The sequence below is a fragment of the Macaca fascicularis genome, chromosome 19, assembly GCF_037993035.2.
Source record: "Macaca fascicularis isolate 582-1 chromosome 19, T2T-MFA8v1.1".
Lineage (NCBI taxonomy): Eukaryota > Metazoa > Chordata > Mammalia > Primates > Cercopithecidae > Macaca > Macaca fascicularis.
Window position 1 is genome coordinate 16,802,663 of NC_088393.1, and position 9,351 is coordinate 16,812,013.

The window sequence follows — 9,351 nt, forward strand, 5'->3', positions numbered from 1 at the left end:
AGGGTTTTGACTAAGCTCAGGCGCAGGACTTCACCTCTCTGTGCCGCTGCAGCACCCACAGTGCCAGGTGCCAGGCATGATTCCCCTGCTGCTCTGTGTGTCCTGGCAAGTGGTTGAATTTGCCTCTCTGGGCCCTTAGGCCCCTCTTCTGAAAAGAGAGAATGGTAATACGTGTTTGTTATTGTTACACATCTATGTCCCTCACTGCCCGGCACAGAGCAGCCGGCACCTGATGCTTGCTGGAGTATGGTTATTAGAGGAAAAGCACTATTCTAGAGGACTTTTTCTTTTATTTTACTTTATTTTGTCTCACTCTGTCAACCAGGCTGGAGTGCAGTGGCACGATCTCGGCTCACTGCAACCTCGCCTCTCAGGTTCAAGTGATTCTCATACCTCAGCCTCCTGAGTAGCGGGTATTACAGGCATGCACCACCATGCCCGGCTAATTTTTGTATTTATATTTTTATTTTATTTTTGAGACGGAGTCTTGCTCTGTCGCCCAGGCTGGAGTGCAATGGCGTGATTTCCACTCACTGCAACCTCTGCTTCCCAGGTTCAAGCAATTCTCCTCTCTCAGCCTCCCTAGTAGCTGGGATTACAGGCACCCGCCAACATGCTTGGCTAACTTTTGTATTTTTAGTAGAGACGGTTTCACCATGTTGGCCAGGCTGGTCTCAAACTCCTGACCTCAGGTGATCCGCCTGCCTTAGCCTCCCAAAGTGCTGGGATTACAGGTGTGAGCCACTGCGCCTGGCCATATTTTTGTGTTTGTAATAGAGATGGGGTTTCACCATGTTGGCCAGGCTGGTCTTGAACTCCTGACCTCAAGCAGTCTGCCTGCCTCGGCCTTCCAAAGTGCTGGAATTACAGGGCATTTATTTATTCAAATGCTCCAGCCTGGGTGACAGAGCAAGACCCTGTCTCAAAAAATAAAATAAATAAAATAAAGATACATTACCTTCCATTGGCTGTGGGCACCCAGCACATACACCTCCAGGGCCAATTTCTACATACAGAGTGAAGAAGGAAGTCCGATTAGGCAACTTGACCACAGCAGCACGGGGTTTCTTCAGGGAAGATTGGCCTCTCCTTATCAGGCATCCTATGATGGTGGCACAGTGTGTCTGGCCTGGCACCAGTTCCCAGCAAGCAAGGCAGAAGGCCGGCAATCTCAGGGGTGAGGACGCAGCCTTCTGTCCATCTCCTCCTGTCTGGTGTTTCACAAGCAGCTGCTCCAGCATCTTCAATGATTCAGGGTAACTCCTGCCACTCAGATGAGCACTGCACGCTTTATGATTCATTCAACAACCATTCACCTGCCAAACACGTGTTGAGCACTCTACCTTGGGCCAGACCCGTGGCCTAGACACAGGTGAACTAATTGTGCATCAGGTCAACACACTCTGTACCCCCAGTTGACAGTCTAGAGCAGGGAGCTGTCTCATCCTGAAACTGTGTTAGAACCACCCTATAAGGGCTTGTTAAACACAAACTGGGGTTCTTAGGCTAATTGGTAGCTCTAGGTGAGACTTGAGATGTTTACTTCATTTTTTTGTTGTTGTTTGTTTTTGAGACAGAGTCTCGCTATGTCACCCAGGCTGAAGTGCAATGCCATGATCTTGGCTCACTGCAACCTCCGCCTCCCAGGTTCAAGTGATTCTCGTGCCTCAGCCTCCCAAGTAGCTGGAATTACAGGCATGTACCACCATGCCTGGCTAATTTTTGTGTTTTTAGTAGAATGGGGTTTCACCATGTTGGCCAGACTGGTCTCCATCTCCTGACCTCAAGTGATCCACCCGCCTTGGCTTCCCAAAGTGCTGGGATTACAGGCGTGAGCCACTGCGCCTGGCCACGTGATTTGTTAGAAATCTAAACATCGTGGCCAGGCCCGGTGGCTCACGCCTGTAATCCCAGCACCTTGGGAGGCCGGGCAGGCGGATCATGAGGTCAGGATATCAAGACCATCCTGGCTAACACGGTGAAACCCCCTCTCTACTAAAAAATACAAAAAATTAACCGAGCATGGTGGTGGGCACCTGTAGTCCCAGCTATTCGGGAGGCTGAGGCAGAAGAATGGCATGAACCCGGGAGGCGGAGCCTGCAGTGAACCGAGATCAGGTGACAGAGTGAGACTCCATCTCAAAAAAAAAAAAGAACAATGTATAGCCAATCAACAGCTTAGGTTATTGCATATAAATCCTCAATAAACACTTTAGGAACTGCCACTTCTTTTTCCTTTAAGAACCCACTTGTGGGCCAGGCACAGTGGCTCATACCTGTAACCCCAGCACTTTGGGAGACCAAGGTGGGCAGATCACCTGAGGTCAGAAGTTCCAGACCAGCCTGGCCAACATGGCGAAACCCCATCTCTACTGAAAGTACAAAAATTAGCCAGGCGTGGTGGCAGGCGCCTGTAATCCCAGCTACTCAGGAGGCTGAGGCAGGAAAAGCTTGAACTCAGGTGGCAGAGGTTGCAGTGAACCGAGTTTGCAACACTGCACTCCAGCCTGGGCAACAAGAGTGAGACTCTGTCTCGAAAAATAAATACATAAATAAATAAATAAAATAAGATGGCCAGGCACAGTAGCTCACACTTGTAATCCCAGCACTTTGGGAGGCTGAGGTGGGTGGATCATTTGAAGACCAGCCTGGCCAACATGGTGAAACCCTGTCTCTACTAAAAATACAAAACAATTAGCTGGGTATGGTGGTGGGTGCCTGTAATCCCAGCTACTCAAGAGGCTGAGGCAGGAGAATCGCTCGAGTCCAGGAGGCAGAGGTTTCAGTGAGCCGAGATCACACAATCCAGCCTGGGCAACAAAAGTGAAACTCTGTCTCAAAAATAAATAAATAAATAAATAAGACACAAACCCACTTGTGGCCAGGTGCAGTGGCTTACACCTGTAATCCCAGCACTTTGGGAGGCCGAGGGGAATTATGAGTTCAGGAGTTGGAGACCAGCCTGGCCAATATGGTGAAACATCAATATGGTGAAACCCCATCTCTACAAAAAAAAATACAAACATTGGCCAAGTGTGGTGGTGCACGCCTGTAGTCCCAGTTACTTGGGAGGCTGAGGTCAGAAAATCACTTGAACTCGGGAGGTGGAGGTTGCAGTGAGCTGAGATTGCGCCACTGCATTCCAGCCTGGGTCAAAGAGTGAGACTCTGTCTCAAAACAAAGTCAAAAACAAAAAGAACCCACTTGTAACTTGCTAATCAAAGCATATATTCAGGGCAACTTGAATCTATGTCTCCTGGGCTGCAATCCTCAACCTTGGCCCAAACTCTCTACTTATATTAACTTTGCCTCAGCTTCTTTTGTTACATCAACAGAGTAATGAAGGTTTTTAACTGTCTTGAGTGCTTTATCAGTACGTATTCCATAAGGAAAAGAGAAGTACTTCTAAGTACTTCAAACAGAGGATATTGAATACAGGGGATTGAGCCAAGCTCTGTGGCTCACGCCTATAATCCCAGCCCTTTGGGAGGCTGAGACAGGTGGATTGAGACCAGCCTGGCCAACATGGAGAAACCCCACCTCTACTAAAAATACAAAAATTAACCCAGTGTGGTGGCGGGGGCCTGTAATTACACCTGTAATCCCAGTTTCTCAGGAGGCTGAAGCAAGAGAATTGCTTGAACCTGGGAGGGGAAGGTTGCAGTGAGCTGAGAAATCACCGTTGCACTCCAGCCTAGGTGACAGAGTGAGACTCTGTCTCTAAAAAATAAATAAAGAAAAATAAATGAATACACAAACGAATACAGGGTATAAAAGTGTTGGAAGTACTGGAAGAACAAATATAGTATAAAAGTGTTGGAATACTGGAAAAACAAAAGGGGAAGTAAGTTTACCTAAAGATTCGTAACTATATGAGGCTGCTAGCCCCTCTAGGGCTGAAAGATTAAAGCAGGGGAGGTGGCTGGGCATGGTGGCTCACGCCTGTAATCCCAGCACTTTGGGAGGCCAAGGCGGGTGGATCACCTGAGGTCAGAAGTTCGAGACCAGCCTGGCCAACGTAGTGAAACCCCGTGTCTACTAAGAATACAAAAATTAGACAGTCGTGGTGGTGGGCGCCTGTAATCCCAGCTACTTGGGAGGCTGAGGCATGAGAATCACTTGAACCTGAGAGGCGGAGGTTACAGTGAGCTGAGGTCACGCCATTGCACTCCAGCTTGGATGACAAGAGCGAAGCTCCGTCTCAATAAATAATAAATAAATAAAGCACAGGAGGACCCATAACCCACAATCACTGTGCCTCCAGAAGGAACCCAGATGTGTTCACCCTTCCTAACCACAGTTGCTTCCACCATGATTGCTAAAGTCACAGCTGTTGTTGTCACCACCACCTAAGCCACTGGCAGAAGTCTGAAAAAAATGGTTTCTCCTCTCTTTCTGCCTTCCAACTTTGTTCTGATAAAGCATGATAGGAACGTTGCCAATCGGCAACAGCATCCAGGAAATGTAGCATTCAGGCTTGAAGCGCCAGTATCAGAGAGTCTAGAAGGGTGGTGGCCATAGAAACTCTCCAGCATCATCTTGTAAAAATAACCCACACTTGGCCAGGCGCAGAGGCTCACACCTGTAATTCCAGCACTTTGGAAGACCGAGGCAGGCAGTTCATGAGGTCGGGAATTCGAGACCAGCCTGGCCAACATGGTGAAACCCCATCTCTACTAAAAATACAAAAATTAGCCGGGCGTGGTGGCGGGCACCTGTAATCCCAGCTACTCGGGACGTTGAGGCAGGAGAATCGCTTGAACCTGGGAGGGGGAGGTTGCAGTGAGCCAAGATCGCACCATTGCACTCCAGCCTGGGCAACAAGAGCAAAACTCCATCTCAGAAGAAAAAAAAATTTAAAAAAAAAGGCCAGGAGGCCGGGCGCGGTGGCTCAAGCCTGTAATCCCAGCACTTTGGGAGGCCGAGATGGGCGGATCACGAGGCCAGGAGATCGAGACCATCCTGGCTAACACAGTGAAACCCCGTCTCTACTAAAAAAATACAAAAAACTAGCCGGGCGAGGTGGCGGGCGCCTATAGTCCCAGCTACTCGGGAGGCTGAGGCAGGAGAATGACGTAAACCCGGGAGGCGGAGCTTGCAGTGAGCTGAGATCCGGCCACTGTACTCCAGCCCGGGCGACAGAGTGAGACTCTGTCTCAAAAAAAAAAAAAAAAAAAAAAAAAGGCCAGGAGTGGTGACTCATGCCTGTAATCCCAGCACTTTGGGAGGCCGAGGCAGGCAGATCATGAGGTCAGGAGATCGAGACCATCATGGCTAACATGGTGAAACCCCATCTCTACTAAAAATACAAAAAATTAGCCAGGCATGGCAGTGGGCACCTGTAGTCCCAGCTACTTGGGAGGCTGAGGCAGGAGAGTGGCGTGAACCCGGGAGGCGGAGCTAGCAGTGAGTCAAGATCACGCCACTGCACTCCAGCCTAGGCAACAGAGAGAGACTCCGTCTCAAAAACAAAAAAAAACAAAAATCCAAACTTAATCATACACTTTTGAACCCTAAGAATTACGTTGAGTCTTGAAGAAAATGGGACTGTGTGATCTGAGCCATGCAGCATGTAACTACAACTTCTGCTTATAGATTATAGATAAACTCTCCTGTTCTTGCTCTGTAAATTGATTTAAAAAGACTAAATGGCATCAGCATTAAGATCTCCCTTTTAGATTGCTGACCTTTCCTCTATTATAATCTTGCACCTAAATCAGACCAGATAGTGCAAAAGACCCCGTGACTGTTACGTCCTCTATGTGAATGTTAAATACACCCTTCCCAAAAAGACTACTGCCTTGACTAATCAGATTACTGTTAACCATGTACTCGCATTGTGTGAAATATGTGGAAACTCTGTCAAGCTTCCCAAACCTTACCTGTATAAATGATCCCCCAACTTCCTCACTTTGGAGTGCTGATTTCCATTCTTTGGAATCTGTGTTTCAGGGTGGCCGTCCTCAAACTTTGGGCTAAACTAAACTCGACATTTAACCATATTTCCTGAATTTATTTATTTAGGGTTGACATTTTGATGATCCAGATGGGATCTGAAATGGAGTTCCAGTGACCTTGCCACTTTTGACAATCAGAGCCTTTGTACTGTAACCGCAAAGGGGTCTTGATCCAGACCCTGAGAGGGTTCTTGGATCTCACTCAAGAAAGAAGTAAAGCAGGCAAGTCCATACAGTAGAGTGAAAGCCAGTTTATTAGGAAAGTAAAGGAATAATGGAATGCCTACTTCATAGAGCAGCCCCAAGGGCTGCTGGGTTTTTTGTTGTTGTTGTTGTTTTTGAGATGGACTTTCACTCTTGTTGCCCAGGCTGGAGTACAATGGTGGGATCTCGGCTCATCACAACCTCTGCCTCCCGGGTTCAAGCGATTCTCCTGCCTCAGCCTCCTGAATAGCTGGGATTACAGGCATGCACCACCACGCCCGGATAATTTTGTATTTTTAGTAGAGATGGGGTTTCCCCATATTGGTCAGGCTGGTCTTGAACTCCCAACCCCAGGTGATCCACCCGCCTCGGCCTCCCAAAGTGCTGGAATTACAGGCTTGAGCCACTGCGCCTGGCCACGTTTCTCATTTTTATGGTTATTTCTTGATGATAAGGTAAACAAGAGGTGGATTATTCATACCTTCCCTTTTTATTTATTTATTTTTATTTTTATTTTTTGAGACGGAGTCTCTCTCTGTTGCTCAGGCTGCGGTACAGTGGCGCGATCTCGGCTCACTGCAAGCTCCGCCTCCCGGGTTCATGCCATTCTCTTGCCTCAGCCTCCCGAGTAGCTGGGACTACAGGTGCCTGCCACCATGCCCAGCTAATTTTTTGTATTTTTAGTACAGATGGGGTTTCACCGTGTTAGCCAGGATCGTCTTGATCTTCTGACCTCATGATCCGCCCACCTCAACCTCCCAAAGTGCTGGGATTACAGACGTCAGCCACCGCGCCTGGCCCATGCCTTCCCTGTTTAGACTGCCATATATGGTAACTTCCTGATGTTGCCATGATCTTTGTAAGCTGTCATGGCGCTGGTGGCAGTGTAGCAGTGAGGACCACCAGAGGTCACTCCCATCACCGTCTTGGTTTTGGTGGGTTTTAGCCGGCTTCTTTACTGCAACCTGTTTTATCAGCAAGGTCTTTAGTGCTGACCTCCTATCTCATCATGTGACTAAGAATGCCTTAATCGCCTGGGAATGCAGCCCAGTAGGTCTCAGCCTTATTTTACTCAGCCCCTATTCAAGATGGAGTTGCTCTGGCAGCTACCTGATTTATGAATTGTTCTTTGCTCAATTACACGCCATGAAATTTAATATGTCCAGAGTTCTCCCTTTAACAAAGTTTAAAGTGAAGAAACTTTAGAATGAAATAAGATTAAAAAGTCATTTCTTGGTCCCACCAGCCACATTTCAAGGGCTCAACAGCAGCAGGTGACCAGGCATGGTAGCTCACGCCTGTGATCCCAACACTTTGGGTGGCCAAGGCAGGTGGATCACCTGAGGTCAGGAGTTCCAGATCAGCCTGGCCAACATGGCGAAACCCCGTCTCTCCTAAAAATACAAAATTCAGCCGGGCGTGGTGGCGCATGCCCGTACTCCCAGCTGCTTGGGAGGCTAAGACATGAGAATCGCTTGAACCCGGGAGGCAGAGGTTGCAGTGAGCCGTAATTGCACCACTGCACTCCAGCCTGGGTGACAGAGCAAGACTCTGTTTCAAAAAAAAAAAAAAAAAAAAGGCTGGGCGCGGTGGCTCAAGCCTGTAATCCCAGCACTTTGGGAGGCCGAGATGGGCGGATCACGAGGTCAGGAGATCGAGACCATCCTGGCTAACACGGTGAAACCCTATCTTTACTAAAAAAAAAAATACAAAAAACTAGCCGGGCGAGGTGGCGGGCGCCTGTAGTCCCAGCTACTCGGGAGGCTGAGGCAGGAGAATGGCGTAAACCCGGGAGGCGGAGCTTGCAGTGAGCTGAGATCTGGCCACTGCACTCCAGCCTGGGCGACAGAGCGAGACTCTGTCTCAAAAAAAAAAAAAAAAAAGCAACAAGTGAGAAATTCTCTTGGACACTCAGACAACTCTGCTCCCAATGAATCTTCAGAGGCTGAGCCAGTCTCACTCATTGTTTTTTGTCTTTTTAGCTCCATTTGATTTTATTTTTAGAGACAGGGTCTCTCTCTGTCACTCAGGCTGGAGTGCAGTGGCACAATCATAGCCCACTGCAGCTTTGACCCCCTGGACTCAAGTGATCCTCCCATCTCAGCCTCCCAAGTAGCTGGGATCACAGTCATGTGCCTCCATGCCCAGCTAATTACAAATTTTTTTTTTTTTTAGAGACGAGGTCTCTATGTTGCCCATGCTGGTCTCAAACTCCTGTTCTGAAGTGATCCTCCCTCCTTGGCCTCCCAAATAGCTGGGATTAAAGGCACAGGCCACCACACCTGGCCTGACTCATCTTTGTACAGTAATTGGTGCCAGCACTTTCTCTCTAGGCCTGCTTCTGATTCTTTTCACACTAACTTCTCACCCTGTTCAGAGATGTAAGAGGTAGGCAGTGTTTGCCACCCTTGCATTAGGAGGGAGTCTTTAGTTTCTCAGGGTAATACTCTATCCCTAATAATTGGTGAAGGTTGATGTAGCCATCATCAGAAAAAATCCAGGCACAAAGGTCTGCCAACATTGACCACAGTGAAAGCAAAACTGCAGAACTTCACTTCTCAGGCAGGCTTTTGAAACTGATCAACTTTCTTTTTTTTTCTTTCTTTCTTTTTTTTTCTTTTTTTCTTAGGTAGGGTCTCATTCCGTCACCCAGGCTGCAGTGCAGTGGCGCAATCTCAGCTCACTGCAATCTCCACCTCCCAAGCTCAGGTGATCCTCCCATCTCGGCCTCCTGAATAGCTGGGACCACAGGTGTGCACCACCAAACCCAGCTAATTTTTAGTATTTTTTGTAGAGGCAGAATTTTGCCACATTGCCCAGGCTGGTCTTGAACTCCTGGATTCAAGCAATTTACACACCTCTGTCTCCCAAAGTGTTGGGAGTACAGGTGTGAGCTACTGCACCCGGCCCACACTGGTCAACTCTCAATATTCTGCATATAAATTACAATTTATCTGGCTTATTCATAACATCACTAGATTCCAAATTTCTGGTGTCATAAATTTGATTACTTTCATCACGAGTTTCAGCATGATTCTGGGTCTCTTCCAGAAGAAGACTGGGCCAGAAGCAGCGGCTCACACCTGTAAGCCCAGAGCTTTGCGACGCCAAGGTGGGAGCATGGCTTGAGTCCAGGAGTTCAGGACCAGCCTGGGCAACATGTGAGACTCCCATTCCTATAAAAATTAAA